This window comes from Herpailurus yagouaroundi, unplaced genomic scaffold (genome assembly GCF_014898765.1).
Source record: "Herpailurus yagouaroundi ecotype Mexico unplaced genomic scaffold, PumYag 220, whole genome shotgun sequence".
NCBI classification, from domain to species: Eukaryota; Metazoa; Chordata; class Mammalia; order Carnivora; family Felidae; genus Herpailurus; species Herpailurus yagouaroundi.
The window spans coordinates 1,749,332-1,769,889 of NW_024412451.1; the positions used below are offsets into that span (position 1 = coordinate 1,749,332).

Sequence of the window (20,558 nt, forward strand, 5' to 3'; positions counted from 1 at the left end):
GAGTTCGAGCCCCGCGTCCGACTCTGGGCTGATGGCTCAGAGCCTGGAGCCTGTTTCCGATTCTGTGTCTCCCTCTCTCTCTGCCCCTCCCCCGTTCATGCTCTGTCTCTCTCTGTCCCAGAAATAAATAAACGTTGAAAAAAAAAAGAAAAGTAAGGGAAAAAAGTAAGAGAAAGAACTAAAGTCCCCCATAATCCTAGCACCCAGAAACAAGTATCATTAAGATCTTGGCCTATGTATTTCCGGATTTCCTCTTTGAGTAAATATATACTTAAAAATTTTTGTCCCCACAGAATTTGCATCATAATATCTTAGAGCCGATTTTTTTCTCTCACCTCATGCATGTCACTAAATAATAAATTCATTTAAAGTGGTGGTTTAGGATTCTTTAGTTTTAGGTCCATTACCACTTTATCCACTAAAGAAGTTAGACTTCCAATCTCATGCGTCGAGTAGGAATAATCATTTTCTTTAATTTCTTCCAATTTGATAGCCCAAATATGCTGTCTCCTTATTGACTGCGTTTCTTTATTCATGGAGATGTGGAATAAATGTCGATATGTCAGCGGTGGGTAAATTGCCTGTTTATATCCTTTGCCCATTTTTATCTTTTGCTTATTTATTTATAAATTCTCTTTGTATACAAATGGTATTGACGCTGTCCTGTATGATGATTTCCCCCCCCAGTTTGGACTTTTATAAGGCAGTATTTAAAAACCACCGACCTTTATTTGATCAAATTGATCAGTCCTTTCATTTTGGATTCTGTATTTTTCCACACAATTTTAAAGACTTCCTTCCTCTGATATCCAATAAGGACATCTATATTCACTTCTGTTCTAAAATTATACCTGAGATTTGTCTTAATCAGGTATGGTAAGACACACAAATACAGAAATGGTAGTCATGAGGAAAGAAGTTTAATGCTCACAGATTTCTAGAAACAAAGTGTGTGGCATGCCACACAGGGTTTCACAGGGAAGGACCATGGCTGGTCAGGAGGCAGTAGAGAGGACACGGTCCAAAGCCTTTATTGGGTTTTGATGGGAAGGGATGAGTGAATCAAGGTAAATAAGATGAATAAGTTTAGGATAATATTTTGGTGGGCTCTGGGTGGTCCCTTGGTGTCCAGTGCCTAGTCCTGGGTTGATTCAGGGCAGGGGAATATTGCCTTGGTGTATGAGTTCGATAAAGGACACAGTTGGGTGTCTGGGCTCTGGATCGGTTTATTTGTATATCAAAGGCAGCTAACAGGGAAGTAGTTTGCTATCTAGGAATTTAGGTAGCCTTGGGAGGGGCGTCTCTCTGGGATCAAGGCCTCAAATGCCAGATCATAAAAATAAATAAATAAATAAAAATAAAACACAGGAAAAAAAAAAGAAGATATAGTCAATTCAACTTTTCATGGTTTTATTGGTCTGTTTTATTCTGTGTCATTTATTTTAGTATATGGTGTGAAGAGAGATCTACTTTTCTTTTTCACCAAATGCTTGAGTATTCGCAACAAAATTTCCTGAAAAATTCATCGTTTATCTACTGATTTAAAATATCATCCCAGGGGCGCCTGGGTGGCGCAGTCGGTTAAGGGTCCGACTTCAGCCAGGTCACGATCTCGCGGTCCGTGAGTTCGAGCCCCGCGTCTCGGGCTCTGGGCTGATGGCTCGGAGCCTGGAGCCTGTTTCCGATTCTGTGTCTCCCTCTCTCTCTGCCCCTCCCCTGTTCATGCTCTGTCTCTCTCTGTCCCAAAAATAAATAAACATTGAAAAAAAAATTAAAAAAAAAATCATCCCACTCATTTACTAGGTTATTGTACATACTTATATATTTTCTGGGATACAACTGTTCCAATGACAGAGATGTTTTTTTCTGTGCTAAAAGATCTCAATTAGAGTTACCACTGTTGTGTAATATATATATTTCTCTCTCCCTCCCTATTCTGTTTTTTTTTTTATTTCATCCTATAAATTCTAGCACTCTCTTTTCCAGATGAACTGTTGAATTGTTTTGACAAATTCTCAAGACTTGTCAAGGGTTTCTGTTGATTAGAAAAATAACCCAATCACAGCACTGCAAGCCTCTAGGCATTTGCTTGAGTGTAAACAGTTTCAGTTCCCAGCCAAAGTCCTGCCATTTTTACCCCTCTGTCTGCTACTGTTGATCCCTCTTAAAATGCCCATCTCCTTGCTCACTTTTGAAACATTACCCAATTTTTTTAAAAGTAGGCTCCATGCCCAAGCCCAATGTGGGGCTTGAACTCACAACTGAGCCTAAGAACTGAGCTGAGATCAAGAGTGGGACTCATAATCAACTGAGCCACTCAGGTGCCCCAACCTTACCCGATTTTTAAGACTTAAATTGAAGACCACTCCGTGGAAACTGTATGAGTGCTATCACAAATGAACAGAGCAGCCTCTGGTTCAGGAGAGTTCCATGTGAATATAGTTAATGTGATCTCATTTTTGGAACATTCTCATTTCCCTGGGAAATCAATAAATTGGGGTGTTTTTACCTGCAGAACTGAGGAAGAACTCCTAGATGTGGGCAGATGAATCTCTCCCAAGGCTCTAGGAGTTATATGTTAATTATATGTTAAAATGAAAGATGATGAAAAACATGTTTATGTTAAAGCAAAAAAAAAAAAAAGTATTTATCAAAAGGTGCATAGTGCTTAACTAATCTCCAGCTACCTAAATGTTTTACAAAATGAATGTTTTCTAAATGTTTTACAAAAATGAACTCACTGGGAACTGTTAATGGCCCTCTTGTTATCATTTCCCTTTGATAAGGAAACTGAGGCACAGAAGACATAATCACTTACCCAAGGTCTCAGGTACTGTGTGTCAAGATCCAATGGGCACCTGGTTGCAGGATCTCTACACCCTCTGCACTGTGGTGCTTCCCATAACATATACGTAGACATGCTCACGAGTGCACAGAAACTTAGGGAAGGTCACACGGAGACTGGGGATGATGGTTTGGTGGGGAGATCTTCCCTAAGGAAGGACATGGGTTAAGAAGGAGGAAATGAATCTTGCTTCTAATTTTATTTCTCTCTGTGGAAAATTTAGATTATATCTATAGTCTTACTTAGTATATCTGTGAAAAAAACAACAATCGTAAATAAAATATCTAATGTAAATGTAAAAATTCATGAATAAAGTAAATTATAAATAAAACAAAAACAAAGTATTAATAATGATAAAAATCGCCAGTCTACGAGAACACGTAGTGACCGTAAATGTGTGCGTACCAAACAAAACATGTAAACCCAAAACTGACAGCGCTGAAAGAAGAAATCGACGTGCAGTTATAGTTGGGGACTTCAGCACCCCACTTCCTGCAGCTGATATAATTACCAGACAGAAAATTAACAAAAATATAAACTAAGTGAACAACACCATTAATGAAGACAATCTAATTGATGCTTATAGAATGCTCCACAGGAGAATACGCATTTGTTTCAAATGTCCATGGAACACTCACCAAGACAGACCATATCACGGTCATTTTTCAGTAACCTATGTAATCAAGACAGTGGTATTGGTGGAGGGATGGACACGTAGGTCAATGGAACACAGTTAAAGAACCCAGAAATATACCTACACAAATATGTTCAACTAATTTTTGACGAAGGTGCAAAAGACATTCTATAGAGATACTGCTTTTTTGACAAATGGTACCATAACATTGGAAATCCATAGGCACAAAAAAGTGGGCATTGGCATAAACTACAAGCCTTATGCAAAAAATGAGTTCAAAATGGACAGTTGGGTTAAATACAAAACAAAGAACTATAAAACTTTTAGGGAAAAGGCAAAGAAACTCTTTAGAATCTAGGGCAAAGCTGAGTTTTTATTATTTTTATTTGTTTTTTCTTTAATATAATTTATCGTCAAATTGGTTTCCATACAACACCCAGTGTTCATCCCAACAAGTGCCCTCCTCCCTGCCCATCACCCACTTTCCCTCTCCCCCACTCCCCCCCATCTACTCTTAGTTTGTTCTCAGTCCCTAAGAGTCTCTTATGGTATGCCTCCCTCTCTCTCTGTAACTCCCCCCCCTTCCCCTCCCCCATGGTCTTCTGTTATGTTTCTCAAGATCATATGAGTGAAAACATATGGTATCTGTCTTTCTCTGCCTGGCTTATCTCACTTAGCATAATACCCCCCAGTTCCATCCACGTTGCTGCGAATGGCCAGATTTCATTCTTTAAAGCTGAGTTTTTAGACTCGACACCAGTAACAGGAACAAAAGAGGAAAAATTGATAAATTGGACTTCATCAAAATTCAAATCTTTTGCTCTGAGAAAAACCCTGTTAAGAGGGTAAAAAACAAGCTAAAGACTGGGAATAAATATTTGCAAACCACAGGTTGGTTCGCACCCCTCTTGGTAGCCTCCCTGGTGTAATCTGAAGTCAGCCCCAGTACTCAGAGGGCAGGGAGAGACTGAAGAATGAGGCAGGCCACTCCAGGTTGGCAGGCGGCAGTTTCAATAAGCAAAGGAAACTTACATATGAGGCGTGTCTTGGGCACCAGCAAGGTGAATGAATCCCCGTACCTGCTCTCCAAATGTTAGAAGATTATAAAGAGGCCCTAACTGGGCTGTCAAGTATACCGTTCTCAACACCACCTCATTATTTCAGGACTGTGTCCTTGGAGCAGCCTGGGGGAGCAGGAAAGGCAAGCAGAACCCACATTCCCAGGACAGGGAAGGGGTGAGGAGCTTCCGAGTGCCCCTATCCAGCTCGTGGGTCAACTGGAAATCATGTACTTTTGTGTTCCCCAACACTTCAACCCTCATGATCAGCTTAGAATCTCATCTTCCCCCTCTTCCATAATAAGCGCTGAGTGGTCAACAAGGGGTTTCATTAGTGTGGAGGTGGCTCTTTTGGTGGCTATCTGGCCACATTGGAGGCAGATTAACTATAATATCCAAAATCAGTGACGTTTCTATCAAGAGCCCCAGGATCCAAACCATTGATTTATTAAATCCCCTAGAATGGGGGTTGTATCACTCAGGGCGATTACTTGTGTCCCTGTGTCATTTGGTAAAGATGATACATTAGCAGACTTATCAGATAGGAACACATGTATTCTGTTTGGATAGTGGCACAGGTGTCTCTTTGCAAGGCAGCACTAATGTCCAAGGCCCTCCTATCTGGGATGACAACTTTTCTATTAGAGTCATTCAGTGTTCAGTAATGGTAGGTTTCACCGGCTATCATTCAGGGCTTGCTGAGTGAACTTAGCAAAGGCTTCTGTGTGTGCTATAACATCTTCCAGGCCTATGGAAGGAACAAAGACAAGAGCCAGATGATCCTACCAGTGCAAAATACAAGGTGTCTCCCTGGCCTTAAGGAGATTGGCAGCCATTGTCACCAAAGGGCGGATTTTCCCCTTTGCCTAGGGAAAGCCCAGGGCGTAACGGCCCAACCATCCAGGTGGAAGCCGTGGCCAAAGGTCTGTGTCATATAACCATTGTGTTTTATTTGGTGCTACCCAACAAACACTGGACATTGCAACCAATCAGTGCCAAACCCATCACTATCCCTTAATATGACAGAATGACTACACAGCTCTCCTGGTATCCATCCAATGTATCTAATATGATTGGGTTGACTTTGTTTAGAGTGATTTTTTTTTTTTTTTGCTCCCAACACAGGGGTGCCCAGGTGTTCAAATGCCCATAATCTGGAGTAAAACATACAAACCCATCCCAAATGTGAGCATAACCATCCATTGCTCTGATGGTGGTATTTCCAAGACCTTTTTGGTAAGCAATTTGATGAGCTACTCTTACAGTTTGCTTTCCAGAAGAATACCCACATCCAGGGTCATTAATAGTGTGTGTCATCGCCATGTTTCTGGGGTAGTATTGGTAATACCAGATGGACTAAGAATACTAGCCTTAGATTGTTGTTGGTGTTGTTGTTTTACTGCATTAGGGCTTTCTGATCACATCCCTGAAGGAGTGATATGCATTTTGGCAATTCTGACAAGCTAGAGAAGGGCAACCCCCCACATATTCAATAATTGGATTGATTTCTTTGTCAGGCACACAAGTGGGCCCCTAGTAGAAAGGTATTTTTATCAGGTGCCCCTCCTGTGACTAGACGCCACAGGAGCATGTCTAAAGGCCAAAAAGACAGATATTTTGTGAAAAATTGTAGGGCGACGTCTCCCCCTTCACAAGAATTACATCTGTGGCCCAATCCTTAGATGGTCATGCAGACTTACGAATTTGACCTGCCGTGCATACCCAACATGTTGGTCAGGGCAGACAGCATAAGGAGGTGGGGTGGGGGCAGGATATGCCAGACCAGGACCCCCACCTTCTCCTGTTTTCAATACTGCGTGTTCCCTTCCATGTAGATGTGTTCCCAGAGGTTCAGCAGCTCATAGCAGGACAATGGGATCCCAGTGGGGACTGAGAAGTTACCCTTCACCCAAAGGTTCAAAGTAACTCACTCATCCCAGCAGCACATCCCATTGCAAATTCTGGTAAATAATTCCTCTTCCAGATGTGAGGGGGACTGCTGTTCTCAGCAGCAAAGCACGGAGCTGATCTGCTGTGAGGATGGAAGCAATGGCTGTTTCCTGCCACTTCCGCACCCCTACAGTACAGGGTGCCTTGGCGGGGGTCCCCAGTCTGGCATATGGGGCAACAGGTTCTACTGGTTGATCGTTCAAAGGTATTAAAGCCTGGGACAATACTTTGGTCCATCCAGCCAAGATGGTTTAACCTATTAACAAGTTAATCTGTCGCTTTAATATTCCATTTTTTTCCTTTCTATTAACCCTGCTACTCATGGGTTATAAGGGAGATGAAGCTTCTTTTTAGTGGCATGTTTTTTGCCCAGTCTGGGATATCATGACTTTTGAAATGGGACGCCCAATTACCATCTATTCAATGAGGGTATCCATATCAATTTGCCAATCCCTCGCCTGTTGGGAACTCCAGTGAATGGTTCCAGATTTTTTTGGCAGTTGCTTTGGGTGTTGTTTAGAACATACAGGACAGGTTGTTGCTTCATTAACCAAGTCACTGTATTTCAAGGGCAATCCAGCACCCCTGGCAATAGGCCATCCCACCCAGGCATTGTGATGGTCACTCTATGCACCAGATCTGCTGTACCTAGTGGAGGGTCAGTAGCTAAAGCTTGTACCTGAGGGGCACCTGGGTGGCTCAGTTGGTTAAGTGTCTGACTTCGGCTCAGGTCACGATCTTGTGGTTTGTCAGTTTGAGCCCAGCGTCGGGCTCTGTGCTGACAGCTTGGAGCCTGGAGCCTGCTTTGGATTCTGTGTCTCCCCCTCTCTGCCACCCCCCCCCCCATTCACATTCTGTCTTTCTCTCTCTCTCTCTCAAAAATAAACATTAAAAAAAATAAAGCTTGTGCCTGAGCTAGGACATCAGCTTTCTGTTTGCAAGGGGATGTCAGTGCCTTGTGAGACAGGATGTGAAAAACAGTGAGGGCTGCCTTAGGCGCTTGTAGATGGACCCAAATGTCTTTCCATGTATCTTGACCCCACTAGGGCTTATTCATACTCATCCACCCCTCAGCTTCCCATTGTCAGAGCCATAGCGTTTATCCCTTCAGAACAGCCCAGCTGTTAGTGCAGAGGGTTAATGGCCAGGACTCAGGACCATCACCAGCCAGACTACTCTGAGCTCAGCCCACTGGCCACTAAGGTTTGTTTCTGTGTCCATCCAGATGGTGTCCGTGTTGGGCTGAATTGCAACTACAGTCCATGTGGGCGGGGTTCGCCTAGACTAGACCGATCTGTATACGCAGCATCAGCGGGAATCTCCCCTGCCCCCCTCTTTACAGGGACACCATAGGAATAGGGGTGGGAGCATCTGGAGGATGTATATATACTCCACGGGGCCTAGCAGCCCTAGAGACAGTGAACTTGTGCATAGGGCCTTCCTCTGCTGTAAATAGACCTGCCACTTAGTCAAAATGTGGGTTTGAGTCATAGCAGAGGTGGGTTGACGGAACATATATTTAACTCACCCCTTGACTGGGAAGTTCTCATGACAATGTGTTGTTCCTTAGTGAGAGGCTCCACCTGGAAGAGTACTGTGTGCTCCATGGGGGTGTATCAGCTTTCTGTCTCCTTCATTTAGACCAAAGTCTTGGCGGTATTGTCTCCTTCTCTTGTTTTTGTCGCAGTGCCCAATCGACACCGTCTGGAGTCATGGACACATTTACCTCAAATGAGAGTCCTGCGTGATATATGCCAAGGGCTTTAGTCTGCTTTGTGAGCATTTTTGCCTTCCCAAAGGCAGCCTGCTGCTCTGATCCCCGGTCCCACACCTGCCCTTTCATTATCAGGTAATATAAGGGACAGAGGCACTGTGCCATGTGGGGAATAAAAGTCCTCCGGAGACCTTAACATTCTTACAAAGGCCTGCACCTCTTTCATATTCTTGGGGGTTGGGTAAGCTTGCATCTGTCTTATCAATCACAGCTTCAGGGACAACATGGGTCTTACCCAACAAGACAACTCCCAGAAACTTCACAGCGGTGTCTGGGCCTTGAATTTTCTGTCGGTCCGTTGCCTATCCTCTCCCTCACAGATGCTCCAGCAAAGCCTGCAAGATGTCCTGGCAGGAGAGGCAAATCTTTCTATGTTAATATTACAACATCAATATCATGGGCCCATCTCATTGATGTGGGGAAGGACAACAGGGACAGGTCTCGGGCTACCATCCCATGACACACAGTGGGGCTATGCAGGTAACCTTGGAGGAGCGCTTCGAAGGTCTATTGCTGCCCCTCTTATGTGACGGTAAATTGATCTTGTGACTCAGTGGCCAGGGGTATACTGAAAAAGGTATTTGCTAAGTCTAGCACAGCATGATACCTTCCTAGGACGGTGGCTAAGGTGTTTAAGATGATGGCAATGTTGGGCACTATCTTATTTAGTCTCCAGTCGTCCATCATCATCTGCCATGAGCCATCTGGCTTTTTTTACTGGTCATACAGGGCTGTTGAAACCACCACGGGCAGTAGTGTAGCTCTAGATGGTGTCCCTATAATCCCAGGAAATGTATATTGTTTGACATTTACCATTCTATGTGAGGACAGCAGGCTTACTGGTTCCCAGTTGGTGCTTCTCCTCAGCATGGGTTTGATTCCTCTAACCTGGAGGTATCAGAGGTTTGCAGAGTCTGATCTTGTAGGATGAATATCAATGCCCAATATGTTCTCTGGTATTGGAGAGATAAAAACCCCCATAGTCACAGGGAGGGCAAAGAAGATGTCCAAGAGGACCTTTCTGATTATAACTGTCTGTCCTCCATGACTACTGTTGGCACTGAAAGGGGCAGAAAACCTCTGAGGGTTACCATATATTAGAGTACATTTAGCTTCAGTATCCACCCGTGCTGTCACCTTTTATGGATTTCTGGAAGACCAATGAACATAGGGCCTCTGATCACCTCCAGGGGCCCTCACCTGGAGGCAATCTTGCCTGCATCTTATACCCAGGGTGAGGGACACACCCATCCCAAACAGGCATGTATCCCTGAGGCCTCTGGTGGAACAGGGGGTACATCAGGGATGACAGGAGTGGATGAGACAGATCTAAACTGTTACTCAGGTTCTAAGGCTTTCCATAGGCCAACCCAGTCTATCTGTTTAGGCAGGGTCCCCACAGCAATGAGGTCACACTATATTTGCTTCCAGGTTATTCTGACTGGATCCTTGAGAGCAGGTTGGGACAGCCTTTTAGCTTTCCTGGCTCCCCTCTACCTCTAGCCCATGTCTGTTCCCAGGATCTGTCAGTTTCCTCCAGTTGAGCAATGGATTGCCCAACATGGTAAACATCTTATCTCATACGTGGGCTCGGCATGGATATCAGTGTTGGGGACAGACTGGAGAATCTTGGCTTTGGTCCATGCAGTGAACGTGGTCTGAAAAGGGCCTGAAAAGACAGAAGCATTGATCACCTGTCTCATTCCCCGATTCCTGAAAAGTTGCCGTACCTCCTCTATCGATTTCCAGATTCCTACATGCCCAGGGAGATACCCCTCATCGGGCCAAGCCTCCCCTACAGGATAAAATAATCCAATCTATAAGGAAGTGAGTACTTTGCATCTCTTGGGCACCATACAGGTGCTGCCAGAGGGCAAGGTGTGTGGTGATGTTGCTCGTTTTCTCTGCCTCCTGCTGGGTCAGAGAAACACCACCACCCCTGGTATCCTATAGCCCCACTAACCATGCCAGGATATCTTCCCTGGCCTTTTGCTGAAACTGGCATCTATATCAATAAGCACAGTTGGAGTGTATTCTCTCATCATCAATGTCTCCTGAACTGGGGGCTGTCCCGCTGCTTAGGGTTGCTGTTGCTGTGCTTTTGTTTTCTGTTGTGTTAGGGGTGCAACGGCATGGGGCATTCCATCCACTTCCCTGTCAATCACCACAATCTCTTCCTCCTCGTTCCCATCATTCTCCCAAGGATTGAATGTCTTAGCTTGCCAATTGGACTTAGTCACACGCAATGCCTTTGTCTGAAGCTCCTTGCACCCTCCCAGCTTTGCAAAAGGGCATGAGAAGCTCTCCAACGTATTGTCCTTCAACTCCCATCATGTCTGCCAGCCCCAGAGCCATCAGCCTAGTGGACATTCTCATGTCCTTTTCTAATCTTAGCTTGTCTTCTGACTTCCGGACATGAGCCTCAGCCTCCAGTTGGGCATCGATGGCCAGTCGAACTGCCCATTAGTATAGGCCAGCCCTTGGGGCGCCTGGGTGGCGCAGTCGGTTAAGCGTCCGACTTCAGCCAGGTCACGATCTCGCGGTCTGTGAGTTCGAGCCCCGCGTCGGGCTCTGGGCTGATGGCTCAGAGCCTGGAGCCTGTTTCCAATTCTGTGCCTCCCTCTCTCTCTGCCCCTCCCCCGTTCATGCTCTGTCTCTCTCTGTCCCAAAAAATAAATAAACATTGAAAAAAAAATAAAAAAAAAAAGTATAGGCCAGCCCACTGCGGCCACCACATGCCTCACTTCCTTGCTGCAGAGCACAATGCACAATTACTCCAACAAGCACACCAGCCGGCATTTTCAGGGCATCCCTGTACTCAGAGGATGGTCCACAATTATCTAACATACAGGCCACTCCTCCCCAAAAAGAGGTCGATGGCCAACTCTGGATTTCCCCCATGGATGCTTCTTTTCCAAGGCCCATCTCTTCGGTCTTCTGGCTCTGTTGCCAATTGGTTCGCAACCCTCCTGGGAGCTTCCCTGGTGTGATCTAAAATCATCTACAGTACTTGGAGGGCAGGGAGAGACCAAAGAAAAAGATAGGCCACTCCTGGTTAGTAGGTGGCAATTTTATGAAGCAAAGGGAACTTACAAATGAGGCTTGTCGCGGGCAACTGAAAGATGAGTGGATCCCCAGACTCACCCTCCAAATCTTCAGTTTATAAAGAGGACTTAACTGTGCTTAGTCACATATACCATGCAGGTGTTTTCAAACACCACATCACCATTTCAAGACTACATCCTTGGAGCAGCCTCTGGGAAGAGGAAAGGCAAGCAGAACCTACATTCCGAGGACAGGGGAGGGGGGTGAGGAGCCTCCAAGTGTCTATGTCCAGGTCGCGGGTCAATCAGCAATCACGTCTTTTTTTTTTTTTTTTAAGTTTTTTTTTTTTTCAATGTTTATTTATTTTTGGGACAGAGAGAGACAGAGCACGAATGGGAGAGGGTCAGAGAGAGAGGGAGACTCAGAATCGGAAACAGGCTCCAGGCTCTGAGCCATCAGCCCAGAGCCTGACGCGGGGCTCGAACTCGCGGACCGCGAGATCGTGACCTGGCTGAAGTCGGACACTTAACCGACTGCGCCACCCAGGCGCCCCTACAATCACGTCTTTTTGATGATGTTCCCCAATACCACGTATCTGATAAAAGATTAGTGTACAGAATATGTAAAGAAAATCAATAGTATAAAACTAAACAATATAATAAGTAATTAGAAAAATGGGCAAGAGGGGTGCCTGGGTGGTTCAGTCAGTTGAGCGTCCAACTCTTGATTTTGGCTCAAGTCATGATCTCATGGTTCATGGGATCAAGCCCTACATCGGGCTCTGCGCTGACACCACGGAGCCTGATTGGGATTCTCTTTCCCTCTCTCACTGCCCCTCCCTCCCTCAAAATAAGTAAACAAAGATTTTTTTTCAAAAAGAAAATGGGCAAGAGATGAACAGGCATTTCTCCAAAGTATACACAATGGCAAATAAGCACATATAAACACGTTCAACTTCATTAATCATTAGTGGAATGCAAATTAAAAGCACAATGAGATATCCCTCTGCATCTATCAGAATTGACAAAGTAAAAAAAGTAAAAAATAGTGACTCCACCAAGTGCTGGCAAGGATGGAGAGAAATGGGATCCCATCCCTCATGATGCTATGACTACTTTGTAACAGTTTGGAAGTTACTCTAAAACTGAGTATGAAACCACCTTACACAACTACACTCTTGGGACTTCTCCCCAAACAATGGAACCTTTTGTTCATACAAACACTTGTACACAAGCGTTCATGGTAGCTTTTTTTTTTTATTATTTTTATTTGAGAGAGAGAGAGAGAGAGAGAGAGAGAGAGCAAGCAGGGAAGGGAAAGAGAGAGGGGACAGAATCCCAAGCAGGCTCCACACTGTAAGCACAGAGCCCAATGTGGGGTCTGAACCCACAAACCGTGAAATCATGACCTGAGCTGAACTCAAGAGTCAGACGCTCAACTGACTGAGCCACCCAGGCACCCCGTTTTTTTTTAAATAGCTAAAAACTAAAAATAACCCAGATGTCCTTCAATGGGTGAAGAGTTAAACAAACTGTGGTATGTCCAAATCATAGGACACCACTTAGCAATAAAAATAAATGATGATACAAGAAGCAAGTTGGATGAATCCCCAGAGAATTATTCTGAGAGAAAAGAAGCCAATCCCAAAAGACTACATACCTTTTGTATTCCATTTATAAAAATTCTTGAAATGATAAAATTATAGAAGCGGAGGACAGTTTAGGGGTTGCCAAGGTGCTAACTGGGGGAGAGGGTGTGGCCGTAAAAGGGTATTTTGGTGGAGATGGAACTACTCTGTATCTTGAGTGTGGTGATGGTGGACACGTGAGCCTAGAAGGTGATAAAATTGCATAGAACTAAACACACACAGCCAAGCACAAATGATTACAAGTGAAATTGGGGATTCTGCACATGATCACAGGACTCTATCAACGTCTATAGACACTGACTGTGATTCTGTATTGTAGTTCTGCAAGATGCTAAGTAAGAAAAACTGGGTAAAGGGTCCAGGAGATGTCTCTATTATTTCTTACAGCTACATGCGAATCTCCAAGTATCTCAAGATAAAGTTTTGTTTGTTTCTTTTTTTAATGTTTATTTATTTTTGAGAGAGAGAGAGAGACAGAGTATGAGCAGGGAAGGGGCAGAGAGAGAGGGAGACACAGAATCCAAAGCAGGCTCCAGGCTCTGAGCTGTCAGCACAGAGCCCGATGCAGGGCTTGAACCCACAAAACATGAGATCATGACAGGAACCAAAGTCGGACGCTTAACTGACTGAGCCACCCAGGGGCCCCTGTTTTGTTTCTTAAAAATTCATTAACCAAGGGGTGCCTGGGTGGCTCAGTTGGTTGAGCATCCGACTTTGGCTCAGGTCATGATCTCGCAGTCCGTGAGTTTGAGCCCCGCTTCGGGCTCTGTGCTGACAGCTCAGGGCCTGGAGCCTGTTTCAGATTCTGTGTCTCCTCTCTCTGACCCTCCCCCACTCATGCTCTCTCTCAAAAAGAAATAAACGTTAAAAAATTAAAAAAAAAAAACATTAACCAAGACTTAAAAAGAAATCTTTTGAACCAACTCTTTCCAAACATCAGTTGGACAAAAACTTTATACACTAAGAATAATAACATGGCAGATATACCCTAATTATTCACTAAAACGGTTATGAAAAGCATAGTCTATTTTATTTGACGGATTAAAAAAAGCATAATTGATTTAGGAAACGAAGTTTTTTCAGTCCTTACCTTAGGAAATGCACTATAAAAAATAAGAAATATAAAAAGCTGAAATACAGTGATGTTGCACAACAGTGTGAATGTACTTAATGCCACGGACCTGCACACTTAAAAAAAATGTTAAGGGGCACCTGGGGGGCTCAGTTGGTTAAGCATCCAACTTCGGCTTAGGGCCCATGGGTTCGAGCCCCACATGAAGCTCCTCTCTGCTCTCAACGCAGAGCTGGCTTCAGATTCTGACTCTCTCTCTCTCTCTCTGCCCCTCCCCAACTAGCTGTCTCTCGCAAAAATAAACATTTGAAAGAAATTGTTAAGATGGTAAATTTTGTATTATGTATATTTTACTACAATGTTTTAAAAATGGAAACATAAAATCCCCTGTAATACCATGACGTAAAGACTACTGGTGGGTACACACACACACACACAAATATTGTGTGTTCTTCCCAACTTTTCCCCATGTATACAACATATAGATGTGTTCAAAGGAAAAGGTGCGATCATACACTAAATGGTACCTTTAATCTGCTTTACTCCTAACACGGGCCAGCCTCACCCATGCCCATCAGCAAACCTGCGCTCCCAGCGTCACCATCTCCCTGCATCCCCGCACCTTCCTGCTACAGTCGCGGCTCCCAGGGACGTTTACAATTATCTGCGTTCATGAGGCCGCGATGGAAACACCTTTCCGCGCTCCTGATTTCATCCCAGTGACCAGACACACGAAGGGCATCGCAGGTGGAATTTCCCCATAGGAGGACCCGGGCTGGGAAAAGAAACTGGGGACGGCCCTGAAACGTGTCACGCGGGGTCACGAGGCCAGCAGCTCAGACGCCCTGGGCTGACAGCGGGGAACCCCTGCCCTGAAGGATCGAACCAGGGGTGCCATTAGGGTAAGTCCCGAGTGATGAAGCTCCAGGTAGGAAGGCCTGTTCACCTGCCCCACTGCGGTACACCTGCCCTACTTCCGGTGTACCTGCCCAGCTTCCGGTATGTCTAGGTCCGCCAGGAGCCTCCCATCCATTGCCGCGCATGCGCGATGGCAAATCGAGGCCACACCCCCACACCCGGGTGGCGCCCTCTTTCCGCTTCCGGGAGAGCCGTGCTACTAGAGAGTCCCACCCAGATTCTGCCCAACGCATGCGCATGCGCCCCAACGAGTGGTGCCGCGACTCTGCCCCTCTCAGGCTCTGATCTACCGCTTCAGCTGGTTCTTAAACGGCCTTGGGCCTCAGGACCCCTGTCCCTAAGCTCGCCTCCTGCGGAAACATCCAGGCTTGAACTCCGAGCACACTCCCGTCGTAAACCAAAATCTGCAGCAACCAACCGCCACCTCCACCAACCCAGGGTCTTCAGCTCAAGGATGACGCAGCCTCACACTGGATTCAGGGACTCCTGGTCTAAACACTCACGGAGCAGCCCTCCACCCATAACAGGTCCCTGAATCCAGCGAGCCCAAACCACCATGCCTAATAAACACAGAAGTATACTAAGGCAGACTCAGCGGGACACTCTGACTCTATCTTCAAGCTTGCTCTAACCTAGAGCCACACCTCATAGGTCCTACCTGCCTCCCCGACCCCATCTCTTCACCACCAGATTCCACCTACATACGGGATTCCATCTCAGACATACAAAACCTACACCCAAGAGCTGGGGCCTCCACCAATCTGGGTCTGTAGGCCAGTTACTTAGAAAAAGACATCACAGATGCCTGCCAGGAACATATTTTGTGCCCACAAACTACCACTCCTCCCACCCCCTTACTTCCACCCACCTGAACATCCTGTGGGCTCTCCCACAGCAGAAGGTGCATCTGCACTGAGGTCATTTCCTCTGGACAACCGCAGTCCGCCCCCGGACCCACCCTGCCAAGAATGGTGCCCCCCCCGCCCATGCCATTCCCTCCCAAATGCATTCACATCTGAGCACACAAACAGCCCCAGCCCGCCAAGAACTTACATCTCTAACCCGGGCTTCCATCAACCCCAGTTTCACATCCTCACCCACCACCATTTGTTCCCATGTCCCAGGTTTGGCCCACAGAGTCTAACAAAACCTCTCTGCCTGCATCTCTGAATGGAAAAGGGGGCCTGTCTAGCTGTTTTTCTCTCTGACCTCAGTCTGCAGTCCTTAATGGATTCTGGACTCTCCATCCCATCCCAGACAGACAACTCGGGGTGGGTTTCCCACCTCCCCATATTGAGGAAAACTGTGTCTTGTCCATATAGTCATCCAGGTCCTAAAGATGTACCTAATGCACGCACCAGGGTCCCAAGTCATTGGGTGGGGAAATCAATTTAGAATCATAGGTTAGGAATAGCGTTTTAAAAACATATTACAGGAGCACCTGGGTGGCTCAGTCGGTTAAGCATCAGACTTCAGCTCAGGTCATGATCTCACAGTCTGTGAGTTAGAGCCCCTGCCTCGGGCTGTGTGCTGACAGCTCAGAGCCTGGAGCCTGCTTCGGATTCTGTGTCTCCCTCTCTCTCTGCCCCTCCTCTGCTCATGCATTGTCTCTCTGTCTCTCTCTCAAAAATAAATAAACATAAAAAAAAAACCATATTAGAACACGGTAGGAACAAAGATCAAAGATTATAATCAATGGATCAAGATTAAATCACAAAGAAAATTAGAAAGTATTGGTAATGATGAAAATGAAAGCACAACATTGGATTATTTGTTTTTTGGGTGTTGAGTTTGATAAGTGCTTTATGGATTTTGGATACTAATCCTTAATCAAATACATCATTTGCAAATATCTCCTCCCATTCAGTAAGCTGCCTTTTAGTTTTCTTAACTGTTTCCTTTGCTGTGCAGAAGGTTTTTATCTTGATGAAGTCCAAATAGTTTATTTTTGCTTTTGTTTTATTTTTGACATGTCGAGTAAGAAGCTGCTCTAGTTGAGGTCAAAGAGGTTGCTGCCTGTGTACTCCTCTAGGATCTTGATGTTTTCCTGTCTCACATTTAGGTTTTTCACCCATTTTGAATTTATTTTTGTGTACGGTGTAAGAAAGTGGTCCAGGTTCATGCTTTTGCATGTGGCTGTCCAGTTTTTCCCAACACATTTGTTGAAGAGACTGTCTTTTTTCCAATGGATATTCTTTCCTGCTTTGTCAAAGATTCATTGACCATGCAGTTCTGGGTCCATTTGAGTTTGCTATTCTTTTTTATAAAAAAAAAAAAAAAAAAAAAATTTTTTTTTAGAGAGATGGGGGATGGGGCAAAGGGAGAGGGAGAGGGAGAGAGAGGATTAAGCAGGCTCCACACCCAATGTGGAGCCCAATGCAGGCCTCAATCTCATAACATGAGATCATGACCTGAGCAGAAATGAAGAGTCAGATGCTTGACTGAACCACCCAGGCCGCTCTCTGGGTTTTCTATTCTGCTCCATTGATCTGTGTGTCGGTTATTGCGCCAGTACCATACTGTCTTGGTCACTACAGCTTTGTAATACAACTTGAAGTCCGGAAGTCTGATGCCTCCAGCTCTGCTTTTCTTCTTGAAGATCACTTTGACTATTCGGGGTCTTTTGTGGTTCCATACAAATGTTAGGGTTGTCTGTTCTAGCTCTGTGAAAAATGCTGGCGGTATTTTGATAGGGATTGCATTAAATGTGTAGATTGCTTTGGGTAGTATAGACATGGTAACAATACCTGTTCTTCCAATCATAGTGAAAGTTTGACTTCTTCCCTGCTGATATAGATGCCTTTTATTGCTTTTAGTTGTCGGATTACTGAGGACTGGACTTCCAGTACTATATTAAATAACAGTGGTGAGAGTCTTATTCCTGATTGTAGATGCAAAGCTCTCTGTTTTCCCCCATTGAGGATGATGTTAGCTGTGGGCCTTTCATATATGGCCTTTATGATGTTGAAGTATGTCCTCTGCATTCCTACTTTGTTGAGGGTTTTTATAATATAACAATGGATGCCATACTTTGTCAAATGGTTTTTTTTGCATCTTTTGAGAGGATCATATGGCTCCTATCCTCTCTTCTATTAATGTGGTGTAACATGTTGATTGATTTGTGAATACTTAACCACTCCTGCAGCCCAGGAATAAATCCCATTTGAGCATGGTGAATGATTCGTTTAATGCACTGTTAGATTTGATTTGCTAGTATTTTGTGGAGAATTTTTACCTCCGTGTTCATCATGGATATTGGGCTGTAATTCTTTTTTAGTGGGGTCTTTGTCTGGTTTTGGCATCAAGGTAATGCTGGCCTCGAGGAATGATTTTGGAAGTTTTCCCTCCATTTCTATATTTTAGAAAATATTTGCAAATGACATATATGATAAAGGGTTAGTATCCAAAATTTATAAAGAACTTATCAAACTCAATACCCAAAAAACAAATAATTCAGTTAAAAAATGGGCAGAAGCCATGAATGGACACTTTTCCAAAGAAAATATCCAGGTGGATAACAGACACATGAAAAGATGTTCAACGTCACTCATCATCATGGAAAAAGAAATAAAAACTACAATGAGATATCACCTCACACCTGTCAGAATGACTAAAGTCAACAACGTAGGAAACAACAGATGTTGGCAAGGATGTGGAGAAAGGGGAACATTCTTGCTTGGTTGGTAGGGATGCAAACTGGTGCAGCCACTATGGAAAACAGTATGTAAGTTCCCCCCAAAAGTTAAAAATAGAACTACCTTATACTACTGGGTATTCATCCAAAGCATACAAAAATTGATTCAAATAGGCACATGCACTCCAATATTTATAACAGCATTAGTAACAAGAGCCAAATTATGGAAACAGCCCAAGTGTCTGTCAGTTGATGGATGGATAAAGAAGATGTAGTGTGTGTGTGTGTGTGTGTGTGTGTGTGTGTGTGTATAACGGAATATTACTTAGCCATATAAAAGAATGAAATCTTGCCATTTACAACGATGTTTATGGAGCTAGAGTGTGTTACGATAAGTGAAATAAATCAGTCAGAGAAAGACATACCATACCATATGATTTCACTCATAGGTGGAATTTAAGAAAGTAAACAAATGAACAAGGGGGGAAAAAGAGAGAAGCAAACCAGAAAACAGACTCTTAACTAGAGAGAACACACTGAGGGGTGCTGGAGGGGTGGTGGGTGGGGGGATGCGTTAAATGAGTGATGGGTATTAAGGAGGGCACTTGTTGTGTTGAGCACTGGGTGTTGCATGTAAGTGATGAATCACTAAATTCTACTTCTGAAACTAACATTACACTATATGTTAACTAACTAGAATTTAAATAAAAACTTGAAACAAAAAAAGAAAAGAAAATGAAGACACAACATGCCAAACTTACAGGGTGCAGCTGAAGCGTACTTATAGGGAAATTTATGGTTGCAATGCCTGTATTAAAGCAAAAAAAAAAAAAATCTCAAATTAATAACCTAATCTTTTTCTTAAAGGCACAGAAATAAGAACAAATTAAGGCAATTAGGAGGAAATAAGAGATTAGAGCAAATAGTACTGAACTATAGACTAGAGTAACATCAGAGGAAAATGAATGAAACCAAAAGTAGGTTCTTTGCAAAGATGAGCAAAATGTACAAATCTTTAGCTAGACAAATAAGAAAAAAAAAAGACAAGACTTCAATACTAAAGTAGAAAAGAGGGGATATTACTACTGATCTTACTGATACAAAAGGGATATAAGAGAATGCTATGAACAACTGTATGCCAACTAATTATATAAAGGACAAATTCCTAGAGAGACACATATCCTCTTTCATTTCTAAAATTGGCAATTTGTATCTTCTCTCTTTTTATTCTGGCTACAAGCTTATCAATTTTATTGATCTTAAGAACAGAGTTTTTTGTTCCACTGGCTGTCTCTGTTATTTTTGTATTTCACTGATTTCTGCTCATTGGGCATAATTTTTCTAGTTTCTTGCAGGGGAAGTTTTATTTGAGACCTTCTTTCCTATTTTTTTAAGTTTATTTATTTATTTTGAGAGAGAGAAAGAGAGAGGTAGGGGCAGACAAGAAGGAGAGAGAGAATCCTAGCAGCCTCCACACTGTCAGTGCAGAGCCCAGTGCAGGGCTTGAACTCAAGAACTGTGAGATCATGACCTGAGTTGTAACCAACGGAGCTACCCATATGCCCCAAGACCTTTCTTCTTTTCTAATGCCAGAATTTAATGCTATAAACCTTTCTGTAATTACTGCATTAACTACATCCCACAAATATTGGTATGTTGCATTTTCAGTTTTGTTCAGTCTAAAACATTTTCTACTTTTTCTTGTGACTTCTTTGACGCATGGGTTATTTGCAGGCGTGTTATTTGATTCCCAAATATTTGGGTCCGTTCTCAAAAACTCAAAAGACACTTCTGCATATCTCTGAAGGCACAAATTCTAGCCTCCTTGGTCTCTCTGCACTTTTTATCGCAACTGAGAGAGACTGTTGGGCTCTCTTGGGGCATGAACTGTCTGCTCTGTGGTCTAGAAACTGCCTCCAGACTGACAACGAGGGAAATCACAGGGCTTGCCTCACTTATCATTCCTCTTAAGGATCAAAG

At 44.0% G+C, this 20,558-nt stretch overlaps 1 long non-coding RNA gene across 1 annotated transcript; it reads right to left on the reverse strand.

The window, feature by feature from the left end:
• Nucleotides 1–11,310: 11,310 nt before the first annotated feature.
• On the reverse strand, nucleotides 11,311–15,761 carry LOC121018572 (uncharacterized). Its single transcript, XR_005785231.1, has 3 exons — nucleotides 14,649–15,761; nucleotides 11,869–11,901; nucleotides 11,311–11,623 (listed from the first exon to the last, which is right to left on the reverse strand). It is a non-coding gene; the product is annotated as an uncharacterized LOC121018572 (long non-coding RNA).
• Between the last annotated feature and the right edge of the window lie 4,797 nt (nucleotides 15,762–20,558).